General features: G+C 40.9%; 1 protein-coding gene across 3 annotated transcripts in view; it reads right to left on the bottom strand.

The window, feature by feature from the left end:
* PPFIBP2 (PPFIB scaffold protein 2) overlaps positions 1-17,107 on the bottom strand; it is a 90,852-nt gene extending 73,745 nt beyond the window's left edge. The window contains exon 1 of one of the 3 annotated variants that reach the window (XM_088175355.1): positions 16,986-17,107. The gene's annotated coding sequence lies outside the window, so the exon portion shown is untranslated. Of the gene's footprint in view, positions 1-16,810; positions 16,830-16,985 lie in introns of those variants that run through there. The other 2 variants (XM_088175357.1, XM_088175356.1) reach the window with 2 other exon arrangements.
* Positions 17,108-17,313: the final 206 nt, after the last annotated feature.

Here is a 17,313-nt window from a genome sequence, read left to right on the forward strand (position 1 = left end):
CAGTCAAATGCAAAAAAGCCCCAAAAACAAAAAACAAGACCCAAAAAAACCCCCAAAGAACTTAAGATACTTGAAGCCTGAGATTCTCCTGCTCCTCATCCTTTACAATGGTTTCCTAAATTCAAAGTTCAGTGCATTTCAACCTTTTCCTCTGTGGGGGGGAAAAAAAGAGGATTGATTAAGTCTCAATGAAGGAATGAAGACATGGGGCAAAACATGTTTAGCCTATAAGCAGAAATCTGTAGAAACTCTGCTTTTTGATTGTTGTCTTAAAAGTAAAGACAATTCTGAACAGTTTTTACTCCTCCCTTCCATATCCCCATTCAATCTTTCCACTACCTCTTTCCTGACACAGAAAATCCAATTCTTTCTGTTCAAATAACCAAAATGTCCCAGGTATGAGTTCTCTGAGGTTCCTGCTGCTACTTTAAAACAGGATTAAACACATCCCTAATGTCAGGTGGTGACACGAATAACAAAAAACCAGAAAAACCTTCCAGAATGAGTCCCTGCTCGTGAGTTGGTGTTGCTGGACTCCAAGCAAAGCAGCAGCTGCTGCTGCCAACAGATGACATTTCAAAGGGGAGAAGGATTTCTGCAGTCCATTTCAAATCCTCTCTGGAACGAGGGGATTTGCACATCAGCCCATGGCTGAAGCAGGAGGGCAGTGCCCACACAGAGGGACCAGGGATGGCTCACAGGGCTCCAGCACACAGCTCCGAGCCCACAGAGGGTCACAGCAGCTTCATTTCTTCTCCACGAAGGCTGCAATTCAGCCTTTTTGGCACTCAGCCTTCCTTTACAGCAAGCTGGAAGAGCTGTGATTTGACTCTGTTCAATTTTAGCAGCTCTCACCTGTCTGACAATGGGCAGAAATACCCTTAAGTCACTCAGGTTGTGGGTAAGTGTAAAGGCAATGTGTTTGTGGGGCTTATTATTCCAATGTTACTGAAATGCCATTAATATGTGTTTATCATGGCATTGCTTGTGCTAAGAATTCAAGTAGTTCGAATTGGCACAAATATTACAATGAAAATCTGTACCATCAAACAAAAATTATTTTCTTCTCTTGGAAACTAAGAGAAGAATTTTCTCCATGGTGCTGGTGAAACATGCACAAAGAAAGATAATTTATTAAGGACCTCAGGGTTCTCAGCATCCTGTGTTGATTCCAGTTAAGGCAGAGAAGCCCAGGATCCAGAGAGACAGAGGCAGGAATGAGTCAGAAACTGCAACGTTCTACTTTGAACTCTGCCATTTATGGCTTGTCACAGTGGGTAAGCCAGGATTTAATTTCAGATCACATTGATCTGAAGAGCAGTGTGAGAAAGCCTCATCTTTAGTGTCACCCAAGGCTAAGATTAATGCAAATTACTGGGTGGTTTTGGTCCCTCTTTTTTTTTTTTTTTTTTTTTTTTTTGTCAATATAATATTTTAAGTACAAGCAATGCTAAATTTAACCAAAGTACGTGTCACCCAAATATTTCATTTAATGGCACTGGAAATAACAAATTGTGCTCAGAATAATCTGCCAAGTCATTAAGTCAGCTGATATAAACTTGGAATTTCAGAGTGCTTTCTTTCACAGGTGAGCTTTCCAGACACGCCCCCTGATCCTGCTGCTTCCGTTTGTTGGATTTTGGGAGACTCCCACCTTCTGCTGCCACATCCCAGGCCCCCAAAGACCTCTCAGCTGCAATGATCCTCCTGCCTTGCAGCATTTCCTCTAGTTCAAAGCAGCAGGATAATCACCTCAGTGTCAGGAAATCCACCTACAGCAAACAGGTGCCAGAGGGGCACGCAGGCTCCACCAGCTGTGCTGGGAAATCAGGGCAGCACTATCACATTTTAATCTTCTTTTCTCTCTGCCAGAGTCGGGATTAAAAGCTCGAGAGACAGAATTTTGTGTTTGGACTCGGATGTTTGTTAATTCTTATCCATGTTACAGTGAGTGCTACTGCACTTCTAGCTAACAAGCCAAAAATGGAGATTTCTCTTTCCTTCTCTACAAGGCCTTTCAATGTTAAATTGTCCAGTTAAGGAAAGACACCTAAATTGTTTTTACTTTTAACCCAATAACCAAACACCCGTGGCCTGCAATGCAGAATTTCTATCTAATTACAAAGTACTACCTAGACCCATGAAGAAGAAGGTGCAAAAGAAAGAAACCTCCACCCTAAAACCTTCATCTTGCTCCATATGTATTACTATATTCTATAAACCCTAAATTCTAAATTTTCCACCATGTGACATTACACACTTCTATTCAAACCAAACCAGTGATCCCAGTTCTGTCACTCAATTTTGGAAGCCTTCTCCACAGCCTCAGGTTAAAAGCAGTGTTTTCCTGGGGATCAGTGCTTGTCAGCACAGAAGTTCAAAACTCTCAGTTTCCAGGGTTCCAACAGAGGAGATTTCTGGCTCAGAGTTAGAAGGCAGAAAAAGAGTGAAAAAACTCTAAATATAGCATAGAGTTTCTATTTCTAGGTTGCACTCCACGCTTTTATTTGTGATGAAAGTTGGAACAGCACACGGCTGCTCAAACAGGAAATGCAGGAGTACATTTCTTGTTAACATCTGATACAGCATTTCATCATTTGTAGTGACAAAGGCACAGAAAATGCTGATATACTACATTACAAACTTGGAAATTCACTGATGGAAAAACCTCCCATCAAAGGCTTGGCAAAACCCAGAAAGTTTTGCTGAAATACTCCACCAGAAGTAAATCTTCAATCTCCTCCCCACCTCCTGTTTTATCACCTGTACCCACTGTGCATTTGCTGCTTAACTGCATTAAGCTATAGCAAAACCTGCTGATCAAACAAGGATTTATTAATAAAAGCAATGTTCTTTGCTCTGCAGAGATAATGTAATATTACTTGCTTGACATCTTTTTCAGGACAGACCTGTTGCTTGTGCTCCAGGCAAGTCTCACTTTCCCAGACACTCCCTTCTTAGAGTTTGGCTGTCCTGAGCAGTATTATGAAAAGAGCTTTTCAGATCTCCTGGGCTTTCAGCTACCATTTCTGATCTAATTCTATAGAAATAGCCTCAATGGTGACATATTTTTAAAATATTATTAATTAACAAGACACTTGTAGCAGTCCCTCAAACAGGGCCCATCTATTTACCGGTATTTTAATTACAAATCTTTTTTACAGTTTTCATTCCTGAATGTCATCAGGACATTCATGCAGAACACCTTGACTTATTTACTTATGTAAATATCTACACCTATTTAATAAAAACCAAGTTTCTTCAGCTTTGGTAAGGACTGAACAAAAGCTACCTCTCACAATACAGTACAAGCTTCAATATTAGCAAGTTTTAACCTTTAGGATTTATTAGATTAATTCATATGCCAGCAAAATACAAGAGCCAGGCTACTCACCTTTTCAGGTCTCTAGAAGGAAAAGAATTTACTTTTTTGCCTGATCAGTAAAAATTCCTTGCTATTAATAGCCAAAGTTTTACTGTTAAGCAGACATAAGTCTAAATTATTATCATCCCTTCTAAGCCACATGCTCATACTAATTTAGAGCCCAGCCCACAGAGATATTGCAACCCTGTTTGTTATAATTGCCTAAGTGATGAGATCTTCCAGGAAGTGCAGACAAAGCAAACCAGTCTGAATTCCTCAAATTTATTTTGCTAAACTAGTTTTACACTCTGAGTCTGTCTAATCTGAGATTTGCATTTCAAATAAAATGAAAAATCTCTGGTAGAACTTTAGTGCTTAGAGCCAATATCCCTTGCAAATTTCTTAACCTACATCCTCTATGTAAAACTACAACTTACTGTGTCCAAAAGGAACATAATATTTAACAAACACATTCACTGTGAGCAAGGTGTCCTTCAGAATTATGGAAAGCCTTAATTAAATTTGAATCTTTCATGGATGGCTTGAACCAGCAGCTACCCAGAGGTAAGAATATGAACAATATGAATTTAGGCAGCTCAGATGTTTCCCAAGGTTGTTCATGATGAGGTTACCAACTTTATCAATTACAAGGGGTGTGGTTTTTGACAGAAACTCCAGAAATCCAAATCTTGTTTGTGGCCCACAAATTCCTTTTACATTTAGCTGAAACACATTATAATTAACTACCACCACCTTTTTTTTCCCTAGGATGAATAAATACATCTGTAAACTGTTTAAATACTCAGATTTGAGTATTACATTGCTTTGTACTTAATGGCATAATGAAATATCAAGTGCCTCAGAAGTCCTCCAAGCTTTCCCTCAGCTGCAAGGTGACTCCTGCCCTGGAATGCAGAAATGTGCCCAGGTTCCAGCCTCTCTCTTCCCCACCTTTCTTGTCCCCCAGCCACGCTCTGTGCAGCATCCAGACAGGAGCAGTCACTGATTCACCCCTCCAGCCCATGGCACCATCAGTCACAAAAGTTACAAATTCATACTTGGATCCCTTAGAACCTGCTGTGACTCTCTAATTAAGATAATCCTTAGTCCTAACTAACAATCCAGGCAACAGAATCGTTTCTGATGGTCACTAGAACGCTGCTTATGCAGGATCCTCCAGGGCTTTCCAGCCAGAAATCCAGGGCTACCTTCCAGCAGTTCCCCAGTGCCTAAAGGGGTTACCAGGGAGCTGGAAAGGGACTTTTCACAAGGGCAGCAGTGACAGAACAAGGGGTGAGAGTCTTAAGCTGAAGGAAGGCAGGTTTGCATGCAACATCAGGAAGAAATTCTTTACTGTGAGGAGCTGGCACAGGGTGCCCAGAGCAGCTGTGGCTGCCCCTGGATCCCTGGAAATGCCCAAGGCCAGGCTGGATGGGGCTCTGAGCAGCCTGGGCTGGTGGAACACATCCCTGCCCATGGCAGGAAGGTGGAACCAGATGATTTTTGTGGTCCTTTCCAACCCAAACCATTCTATGGGTCTCGCTTAAATATCTCATTTATTTTTAAATACGGACAGTACTTGCTCTATTTCCTTTTCATATGCTTCACTGTAATAGGCAAAAAGGTAAAAACCCTCTTCTTTCATTGATTACCCATTCTGTAATAAGTAAAATCAAGGCTATTTCAGAGGGTTTTTAAAAAATACCTAGAATAGGAATGAAAAAAACAAGTTTATTTTCAGCTGGAAAGTGTGAAGTGCCCATACAAAGGCAGAATGGGCAGCTCTAAAGAGAAATAAAGATCAGCCAAAGCTGAACAAAGACCTGATAGCAAATTGCTCCAGGTAGGTGACAGGACTGCTAAAGTCTCTATTGAACATGGTGCTGGGGGCTCTGACATGAGGGAATATCCTTAAGTGAGACACAGCACCTTGGCACTGTAAAACCACAGATTTGTGATGAGTCAGAGCACAAAAAGCATAAAGCTTTTAAGTATAATATGCTAAATAATTTGATTTAAAATACGAAGGGAACAGAACACAGGTAAACTTACTACATTATGAAGTCAAAGCCAAACATTTCTTTTCAAGAATAAACCCATTAAGTTTGCCAACACAAGTCTGAATTTCAGTTCGGGGGGGGGGGGGGGAACAGAGGGTGAAGGAAAAAAGAAAGCCTCCTTTAAAAATGTTAGATCTGACTGATACTTGATGCTTAAAACACAGATCACCTCAGAGCAACTCCTCCACGGGCCTGATGGATATTGAGTTACAGTTCCTACTGGTACCATCACCAAATTTCCTGACTCATGTTTGCACAAAGTCTCATCCTTACACAGAGGAGCTGACGCTGACAGAATGGCATGTGCAAAGTGAGCTCTCTTCAGCTCCTCTCTGAAACACCAACAGCAGCTGCAGGAAGCCCTCCATTCCTCAGTGGTGCTTTAAACTTAAAAAAAACCTTTTAGCTTAAAAAAAGCCCTTCATCATTTAATTTCATATTGTTATCAGATATAGGAAGTTTTCTGTGTTATGCACTGTATAAAGGAAAAATGTTATAGCTTCTGACTTTGCAAATCTTAAAACCAAAGTTGCATTAATCGTTACTGTATTAAGTCCAAAAATTATTTTAATAAAGACTAATTTAATTATTTTAGTTCACTTCTATCACCTAAGTAGTTCCACTTGCTAAATAGTTTGGATATAAGCTTCAGCTGAAGAAAACACTATCTGCTGAAATACACGAGAAGAAAGTTTCTGGGCCAAAATATGAACATTTCTCTTCTTAAAATAAACATCTACAAAAGTCAGATTTGGTCTTGCAGTTCACACCTAGCTCAGAGAGTTTTACAACTAAGAAGAGTTAGAGCCTCAAAATTTCAACATTTAAAATAAACTCAGGTTTGTTTTTTTTTTAAATTTTCCTTCCAATCTCATTGGCCTCAAGGTCACAGCTCCAAATTTGCTTCCATGAAGGTCAACATTTCAATGAGATCTTTGAAGTTACTTAAATCCAGCTCCAGTGCCTGGGAAACTGCTCAGACCACACCTTCCCCCCCAGCCCCATGTCATGAAAGTAAATTCATGCTCTGGTAAATTGAGAGGTGAGGAGTTATAGCAAAAGTAAACACAGAATTATGTCATGCCCAAATTAACTCTGCCCTAGAGTAAAGCAGAGGACAAACCCTTGACAGAAGTGGGGAGAGATTAGGCAGATATGATAAGCAAAATTTTCAAAGCTAGCCTCTGCAAAACTCCTGAAAATTTAGACAAATTAACAGTGCTAACACAGGGCCAGAAGATCTTGTATCTCAAAGAAATGCAGGGAGGTCCAATCTTCAAATCTTCTGTTTCTTCAGGGACTTGATGTACAGAGAGGATCACTGTAAAAATCAGCTGCCTCGCCAACAAAGAGCAAACACTCCTCGGGCACAGCTGGCAGAGCCCATGCAGCCCTTGGAATTCTGAATTTTAGAAACCCTGCATTGCTGGTTTTTGGAAAAATGCCACCAGGCAATCATGTGATGACACAGGTGAAGGTGTGAATGCTTCCATGCAGAGTAAAATGCAGGAATCTCGACAGAAACGGCTCACCCTGGAGGTTTAGAAGAGTGGGGAGCACTAAATGCTCCTTAGCATGGCAGGCACTGGAATGGGTGAGGATCAGTGCAGGGATTGGCACCAGGGCATGCTGAGGTACCCAAGATGATTTTTCTTCGGCAGAACCTCAGGACAAAGGGCAGGGATGATGACCTAGAAAACTGCAATCCAAAGAGGCAATTCTCATCCACAGGATATCTAAGGTAAAAAAACCTGAGGTCTGGGTCAGACTGCACAGAGAAACAGTTCAACATAGACACAATGAAGAAAAATACTTCTTATTAATATTTATTATTACAAAACTGCCTACTCTTGGGTTACTCTGATTATGAAGCTCTGTCCTGAATTTCTCTCAGTTTTATAAATGTGACATGAAGGCTCTTGAGAAGTCTAAACTCAGCTTTAGATGTAAAAGCTAAAAATGTGTACTAAAAAGTCAACTTCTTGACTTTGCAAAACTCATCTTCATGTGAGTATTTTCCCCCCCGTTGAAACATTTTGTGCAGCAATTTATAAATAAAGGGAAACATCACTAGGGTGGTTGAATATTACCCAACCTGCATCTGTGGGTACAAATATGCTGAATTCATTCTAACAGGAACTGACAGTATCAAGCACTTCTGTATAAATTGAAGCTTCAGTAGCTATTTTGAGGAAAGTGTCTGTGGGAAACAAAGAAAAGAAAAACATACTTCTGCTAGAAACAGCAAATTCAACAAAAATGAATCCACTTGGATTAAAGGCACTAAAGTGGGAACAGCAAATGGATCACTATGAAAAGCACCACATTCCACATTACTCAGCATATCAACAAAATTATAAATTTCAACAGCTGTGCCAGTTTAATGCCTGTGCTTATAAACAAAACACTCCTATATAGATTGCTTCCTGAAGATCATTGAAAATATCTTTGGGGAAAAAGCCATCTTCAAGTTTTTCCTCTTTCTCTGCCTCAAGAACAGCTGTAACTGTTGTCCCCAAATATTCACCTGGTTATTTCACCTGGTGTGCACGAGACCAACCCACAGAGCAGAGTTGCAGCAGTTGCTGGGTTGGCTTTGCTACTTTATTCCTTATCTTGGGAGTTGTGCCCAAAGTCCCTGTGGCCTGAAAATTCTGCATTCTTTGGCCCCACTCTCAGTGGCACATCCTTCTCCCCAAGCTTTGTTAAATTCCCCCTGAGTCTGAGATCACTGATCATGTCAAGCCCTAAACTTGAACAAGACAATTCTGTGGACAAGTAACTCATCATTCCAACACCTGGACACCATAATCAAGAGGCAAAAAATTTCTTCAGGGCAAGTAAAACCTTGATTTTAAATGACATCTTTTGTTGGTTTTGCTCCTCCACTATTCAGAATGTGAGCTATCTTATTCCCTGCCAACACTAAGAAAGTATCTCTATCCAACCCTGTGCCCACACATGGATTTTAAATCCCAGCCTCCTATCATAATTGCTTTCCATACTTAATGGAGTAACATAATTTTTTTAATTTGAAAAAAAGACATTATACAGATAGGCAATGCTGCCAGACAGACAAGAATAACTGGACGTCCAAGAGCAGCATTTAATACTTTTAAGATTCACAGAGGTGAGAGAAACACATCCCCCAGCTGAAGAAACATTATTATAGGTGGTGAGAAGAACCCTTTATCCTTGTTTTTCCAGTGAATCCTAGAAGAAAAGTGAATACCAAGGTGCCTAGAGACAGATCAGGCATGCACTGACATCAGGAGGGACTTTAGAGGGAAGCAGAGCAGCCCACAATGAATGTGTGCCTCCCCCATGACCCGTTGGATGGAGGAGCTGTGTTTGCTCACAGAAACACATATTGACCTAGGCAAGGCTCCCCCAGGGATTCTCCTCCCTGAAAACCCACTCAAGTGCTCAGCTCCTGTATTTCACACTCATCTGTGTGCACTGGCACTGGGGAAAATGTTTTTTAGGCTTAAAAAGAGTTCTGAAGTGCTCATTGTGCTGCTTCCACAAAGTGGATGCTCCTATGGCTCAGGATACACAAGAGATCCCAAAATTCTCCTGTCACATATTTCACCTTTTAGTACCAACTGTGAGAGGTGTTCTCAAGTTCTTACCATCCACAAAGCCCCTCATGCAGTGTCTGCCAACCATTTCAAGGTGTTTATTCTAAATTCTGTACAAATGTAAAATAAATATGTTTCCATGGCAAATCATCTTGTCAAGGGTAAGCCAAATCAATGTAAGTTTCTCCTCATACATGATACGAGGGACTAAAAAAGAGACAAGAAAAAGCAAAGCCCCAGTTCCATATATCAGGAATTATTGAATTTGAAGAATTCTGAAAGTGTGTGTCATTTCCAGATAGACACTAATTGCTCATTAAACTTTCACTTTCACTAAGCCTCTACTTAGGAGTCTCTGAAGTTTCCATAGTCCAGTTCAGTCATTTTGGCTCACAGGATTGCTAAGGCACCCAATTCAGAAAGCTTTTGGAAGTTTTGCAAATCACCTGAACACAAGAACTGGACCTAGGAATGGAGCTATTCATAAACTCAGAGCTTTCTCTGTTTTTATGTACATATTTACAGCTGAAGTTCAGGAGGCTGACACCATATTTCATCACTGGGGTTTTGTTCTCTAAATTCCCATTACTTTTAGGGCATGAAAAAGCCACAATTAAACCATTATAATGAACATACACAGGATTGCTCAAGATTCCTTTCCAAATAAGTATTTTGGTAAGTATTTAACAACTTCAACACAAACACTGACACAAAAGGATTTGCCAAAAAAATAGAACTGTAGCTAAAATTCTACTACATGTTACTTCCAGTCCCAAGAACTCTTCCACATGGTTGAAATAAATAGAAAAATTACAAATGCTAGAATATAACTGTAGCCAAAAAAAATATATTGTTATAAAGTGAGTCAAATTTAACTGTCTCTGAAATAAATAGATAGACACCTTTATAGGAACATAGCAGAAATCTGGAAAAAGAATTCTTACATTACTTTAGAGAGCCTGAATGCCACCACAGCAAGGCCAGAAGTCATAAAATGCACTGTCAAACCAGGAATGGCACCTGGGGCCATGCTGAAGGTCAGCTTTCTCTTTTTTTTTTTTTTTAATACATCCCATCTTGCTTCAGATTATTTCATGTTGAGACTCAGAGCAGCTGTTTGGAACTATTTGAAAGTCCTGCTACTCATATCTGGTGTGTGAATTTACCTATGGAGTTTCCTGAGGTAATAACTTAATCATATATTTTAATGCTTGATAACAATGCCTTTTTTGAACTGCTTATTAATACAGCCACAAAATGAAATTATTTCAGGCTAATGACTTGCAAAGTCCTTTAATCCCTAACAGCTACCAGCTGATTTGCCTGCATGAAAAGTTTACCACAAGAGTCTTGCATTTGGGGCCACTTGCATGAAAATCAAAATCAAATCTAGCCAAAAGACTAAAGTATTGAAATCACCATCTGTTGGATAACATTATCTTTTGCTTCTATTTCAGGAGAGAAAAGGGAATCAGAATTCACTATCAGTTCCTTCAGTTGATTTAATTTTCCAGAAGATGGATCAAAGTCTGCTTCCATGTCAGTAATTGTGGAGTCTTTTTACTCTTCTTAAATTTGCAAGGAAAATTTGATTTGCTGTTATATAAGAGAGATTTAGTCCCCTTTGTTTCAGTTGTTTTCAAACCTCCAAGTGGAAATATTCAAGAGAGTTTCATTAATTCCAAAATAATATACATCCTGTCTGTTCCTACTTGAAAAGAAGAATGTGCTCATATTGGCAAACACAAAAATACAGTTCTGTCATGAAGAAATTTTTCCCCTCTATTAGTGTTTATTGATAAGGGGTAATTTGGTTTCAAGACTGTGCTGTAAACATGTACATGTACCAGTTCTGTTTACTTATTAGTTAAGAAAAGCAAATAAAGTACATTTACAGTGAAATGATATTTCAGAGCATTCTGCCTGGCAAACTGGGCATTCTGCCTAGCATGGCACTTTTATCAGCCTCTACTAATTTGGAAGCTCTTCTTCCAAGTACCCAAATCTGGGTTTCCAAAGGAAGTGAGCAGCTGCTACTCCCATTTGCAATTAGTCCTGGGTAATCAGAAGCTTTGATTAAATAAAAACTGCAAATGGCTGGTGGATCCCAGCTAAATTTCAGAGTATGAATTCCTTTTGCAACAAACCATTTATCCTGAACACAAACTCCTCTTCCCGTGCTAAAAAAAAAATTTTAAAAAGCAGTTTTCTAAATCTGCCTTTTGCCAGTTAAGTGAGAAGCAGCTGCACTTCACAATCTGCAGAGGAAACTGAAGATGCCACCAAGTCTCCTCATTAAAATGGAGAAGGCAATCAAGGCAAAACAGATTGGGACCTTAATTCTTGAAACAAGTTTACTAATCCTTAGCCTGTTTTACAATTATTATGAAACGGGCATAGCATGGGTGAGAAACTCTTGAGGGTAATTCAGAATTTTTCACAAGAGAGCAGCACTATGCTCTGCAAAGCAGGCCAGAACACACCTTCCTCTTGCACAAAAGCTTGTTAGAACAACTTCCCTTTCTTTTAGTGACAAAGGTTCTAATAGGATTTTCTTTTTATACATGCAAAGTCTGCCAGAGCAGACTGAAATTTGTACTTTACAGTGTCAGGTAAAATTTCTACTTTGCATGCATTTAGTTTTCTAAATTGAAGAATGTTTTAATTGAAGAAATATTTAACTAACCATTTATAGTGCCTGTGACTGAAATTTTCAGGTTTAATATAATCTGTACTAAGACTAAAATACTTTGTACATATACCTCTATTTACTGTACATGTACTTTTATTTTATTTACAGAAGAATATTTCAAGAAAAGAGAATATTGCCTTCACTAATTTTGCTTTTTCTTTTCTTCAGATGACATGAACATGCTCTTTAAGAGAATATCCTTAAATATTAAAAAAAAGAAAAAAATCCATATCCTACTTTCATAAGTGGCTTGTGCTTGTTTCCTACCTATCCACATAAAACAGGTTATCTCCCCAAGGTCTTTGCTAGAGATTTTTTTTTTTTTTTCATCTGGAGTGAAACATCAGAATTCTGTTTTGGAGCTGACTGGATTATGTTCATTAGTTTATGATCATCCCAGAAACACTCATAAATCTTACTGCAATGCCATTAGAATAAGATGTTCTGATTAAGCTTTATTAAAGCAGATGCTACCATCTGCACTGTAGAGGAATAAAAATATGATTCACTACATTCAAAAGACACTTGGCAAAGATCTTCCCCTCTCCAGATAATATTTCTGAAAAAAAGTTTGGATTGAAAAATAGTGCAAATTGGAAATAAAATTACTTTTCTTTTTTTTTTTTTTGTATGAGCAGTACATAGAGAAGAAAGGAGGCAACCCCAGCCAAGTCAGCTCTGAATGCAGAGACCAACCAGACTTGTTTTCAGAAGAGGACAAGGTAAAACAGGAGTTCCCATACTGTAAGTGCTGGAAATCCAGCTCAGAATGCAACAGCTTAGATTTATCTTCACTAATTACTTCAACTGCACACAATCTGCTGATCTTAAAGAGCAGGAAGACCTGAGCAGCAAGTGAATCATTCTCTATGAATATTCATACATTTTATGTTGCTTTAACCAAAACAATGCTCACAGTCAGCATTGGATGAGCAGGACTTGTAACAGAGGCATCCTTTGGACCTGAGCATTCAGTCTGATTTCACCCCTCCAAAATAATGCAAGGTTTTGTTGAAGGAGAATCAGCTGATCTGTTTTCTCCAAATTCCCATCTGCTTCAGGAAACCACCATCAATTTACCACCATTTCCTTGGGTGATATGCCAAAGGTTTCTCATACAATCACCAACTCATACTTGCAATTTTTTGGAAATCAGATCCATTATTTACCATTCCTTGAATGACACATCCTATCTGGTCACATCAGGTTTCTTATCTTTACCCCTCGATAAAAGTGCTCTATTTCAACCTGTATTCAATCCTCAACTTTTATCCTCAGTTACTTCAGCTTTAACCTGGAAAATGTGACTAAACAGAGACACACAATATATTTGATATATATCACATACACAGAGTTGAGAAAACCACTAATGGTTTCCTATTTGTTTGTTGGTGATCTGAGAGAGAAATAATGCCCTGTCTTATGCATTTGAAGATACCACATTTTCCTTTTTGAACAGTATGAAAATATACAGCTCTTTTCCCTCAGCAGGGTTCAGTCACAGGTTTTGCAGAAATGCTAGTAACCCACACAACAGCCATAAAATCTTGCTTTTCAAGTTATGAAATTAGAGTTTAAAATCCAAATCCTCTAAGCCACCACATTGGAACTTGGCAGATGCACATTGTAAATACAAATTGACCTAGGCTGGCAACAGTGCCATCAGGATTTACTTTTTATGTTTGTTTCAGAAATAAATTATCCTTGTAATTTAACTGCTTTGTTCTCTGCATCAATGAATTGCCAGATAAGAGCAAGGTGAACTATTGAGAAATGGTTTTAGAGCAAATAAACACGTGAAGAGGGAAACAAGAGAGGTAACTGTAATGTCACAAGGTCAGAGAGACTTGAAATAAAAATGTCACACTAAAACAGATCAGCAGAAGCATCTAGCTACAAGAAAAGAAGCACCTTTATTTTGTTGCTTAGTGTGCATCTGTGTAAAAGAAGAACTAAAATGTTATAAAGGTGTGACAGGGAGAAATCCAACCTGCCCCAGGTTACCAAAGACTTCACCTCAGAGCTGGTGCTTAGACAAAGTTAAAGAACAGAATGAGCAAAGGTGGAACTCTGAGTTTCTTCAGCTTCAAAACAAAAGGGGAGTTGAGAGCACTGAACAGACAAAATTAAACTGGGGAAAATTTAAAGAACTTAATTTACTGCTCAGACTTTCCAATTTTCAGTATTGACTGAAGCAAAGTTATTTCATACACATCTACAGAACTCTGGTGAGTGTCCCTCCAGGGACATCCACTGCTGCTAAACCCCCTCCAGTAGCTTATGAGATTTTCAGGTTATACCTCAAGAGATTGAAGTGATCTCCGGGGATGAGATGGCAAACAGGAATGATAAACATCTCCAGAGACTGGAATGATGCCACTACACTGACAGAAAAGTGACTTCTGACTGTCCTGAACAATGTCCTCTTCTGCTGCATTGCTATTTCCACACCATTGAGTACTTCTGGAAAACACAGAAAAGCCTTTCCTTGTACAGCACGTTCAATGGCTTTGCACCTACACTGAGTGATCATTATCATAAAGCACATTTCCTTATTCATCATTCTCTGCTTTGGCAATCTAAATCACCACATTATAGACTTCTAAAGCAAGGAGCAGGTTTCATCCTATTGCTGTAAATGTCTTTTCTGGGGAAGGCAGCAGGAGGAAGGTGGATTTTTTGCTAATAAGCAGAGCCCTATGGAGGCCCAGCTTTACCTGTGTGAGCACAGTCCTTTGTTGACCTTACCAGGTCAGGGCTGCCTGAGCTCAGACAAATCCTTAGCTGTGGGGAAAATGAGCTGAGCTCCTGGTCTGCCTCTGAGCAGCCTAACAAGAGTGAAAGCAGTGTCTGGGGATGAGTGACTTGTGGGTTTTGTGGGAGCTTGTTTGTTTAGAGGAGAGAGACCAGAAGGAGGCAAACAGGAAACAAATTGGGTAAATGAGGGCTGGAAGCAGAGCTGCACATGGAATAACACAGAGGTGACACAGGGAACAGCACAGAGGTGGCACAGGGAACACACACCACAAAGGTGGCTCGCTGTGTCTTCTTCTGTTTCATTTCCTCATCTTGTGCACTCACAGGTCATTGTCCCTGTGCCTTTCCTGCCTGTTTGCTGGCACTATCAGTGTGTTGAGGGAAGGTGATTATTAAGGTCTCCACTCTACTCTTGTCCATCTGTTCTCTTCCCATCCTCCATTCACATTTTGATGCCTCAGAGCTGCATGGTCTGTCTGGAGAAACCCTGACTCAGAGTAACAAGCATGACAAGAAAAATGGGAGGATGGATTCAAGAACCCAAAACCACTTCTGTGGTCTGTGCCTACACCAAAACATTCTCCCTTTGTTTACACACACACCCACCCTGATCACTTTTCCCCACTGCTGGTACCATGTGAAGAAGGATGGAGTGAGATCAGATACAGGATGAGTGAGGGGGAAATAGCCCTTATTATCTCATTCCTTCCCCACCTCTTCCTGTCTTCCCTGCTTATCCTCTTGTGGATGGGGCTGCTGGAGTGAAATCAGGATGGCAGCAGCAGTGCCCTCTGCCACCATCCCCTAATTCCTCTGCCTCCTGGGATGGGACATGACAGCAGCCAGGGAACCTGGAATCAGGGAACAATGCTCCCAGCCCAATTCCTACCACGTTCCAGTCATACAGATCAGCCAATTTCTGCCCCCTCCCTTTAATTTGGGCTTCCCATAGGGCAGAGTCCCAGATGTGTGACAGATAAGCTGCTGTATGTTTTGTCAAGACACTTGATTACTACCTGGCTTGGGTAAATAAAGCATTTAAGTTTTCAAAAGTGATGTTAACATCATTTCAGAGTTACAGGCAAGTCATGTGTCTGTACAACAGAAAAAAACTTCAGCAGTCAGTGGTGAGACCAGTCTTGAGTTATCCCTCAGCTTAAGTCTTGCTACTGGGGACTTGAAATTAATTTATATATCATAAATGATATAATTTATAATATTATTATACTTATAATAATAATATATGTATTATTTATATTAATACAATAACATACTTAATTATTATTATTTTTACATATTATTTTTTCTCCTATTCTGGTACTATGCTACACCTGTCCTCAAGACAAAGCTAAGGTTCTTTTGAGTTCTCCCTCTGCTTTAACTTACACTGGGTTTCCTCCAGGCTCAAGAGGCCTTTACAATTGTTTTCAACTGCTATCATGAGCAAGTGGAATGAAAACTTATATCAGTTAAAAAACAACAACCCATATTTGCTTATGTTTGTCCCAGTTTGACCTTTCACAAGAGAGTTTTACTCCAAGTATTTCTCGATTAGAAAGATGGAGAGAAGCATAAAGATTCATTGGTTTTGAAACAAGTTCATACAGCAGATGCAAGTAAAAGTCAGGAACACAGGCAAAGTCAATAAATAAACATGGGAACCTGGAATTCTGCTTTGTTTGCTCTCCCACCTGCTCTGCCCACATTTCCATACAAGTTTTAGAATGAAGTCCTTCATGCACTTGTTCAGATACTCCTTTTTAAAAAAAAAGCCAACAAAACAACCCCAGAAAAGTGCCCCTGAGTAATTCCCCTCCTTCCACAACCTTAAAATCAAAAAACCTAAAATTGCAAACGACCCTTTTGACCGCGGGAACACAGAGTGTGTGGCACACGCAAATCTTCCAGAGCACACATTGCACTGCGCCCATGCACAGGCAGACCCGCAGATGCTGAAATGCCAAAATCACATTCTGCATCTTCTCCTGCCCCACGCCGAGCGGAGCAAAGGGCGATGCACTAAGGAGGGTGGCTCCTTCTCCTTCTTGCAAGTTCTAGGAGGTGTTTTTGTCACAGTAGCGCGACACCGATGGGACTGGGGATCACCTGGCATCCCCTTACCTCCCTTATCTCTGCACTGCTCGAACAGCCAGCTTCATTTCCAGCTGCTTTACCCCGAACACCCTTTAAACAACCTTCTTTTCAGCGCGACACCCCACATTACGCTTATTTTATAGCTAAATATCAAAGCCTGGTCAGGGGGGATCCCACCTTAGGGAGCTGGGCTGCAGCTGGGTGTCATCACTGACAGCCGAACCCCCTGCCCTAAGGCAAAGCAAGCGCTTTATTTACCCACCCGCCAGCCCAGCTGCACTTTCGGAGCTTTGCCCGCCGCGAGAATAAACATTTCCCTTGGAGGAGCCGCGGATTTCAAAGCGCTGCTGCCGGCGGGATGGAGCGGGGGCGAGGAGCAGCAACAGGCGCTGCACACAGAGCCACAGCGCCGGGAGGGGCCCCTGAACACCGCTGACCTGCTCCTGGTCCTCCTCCCGATCCCGATTCTGATCGTGATCCTCCTCCCGATCCCGATCCTGATCCTCCTCTTCCTCCCGGTCGTGCCCGCGGTGCCTCCGCAGCGCCGGGGCCGCGCTGCGCTCCGAGCGCTCCGGCGGCTGCAGCCGGACCTTCCCCCGCAGCCCGGTCCCGATCCCGATCCCGGGTCCCGGTCCCGATCCCGGGTCCTGTTCCTGTTCCCGATCCCGGGTCCCGTTCGCGGTCCCGTTCCCGTTCCCGTTCCCGATCCCGGTGCCGCCCCCAAGTGACGGCGCCCGGCGCTCCGGCCCCCCCGCGCGGGCAGGT

This window comes from Sturnus vulgaris, chromosome 18, assembly GCF_052056855.1.
Source record: "Sturnus vulgaris isolate bStuVul1 chromosome 18, bStuVul1.hap1, whole genome shotgun sequence".
Classification (NCBI taxonomy): Eukaryota; Metazoa; Chordata; class Aves; order Passeriformes; family Sturnidae; genus Sturnus; species Sturnus vulgaris.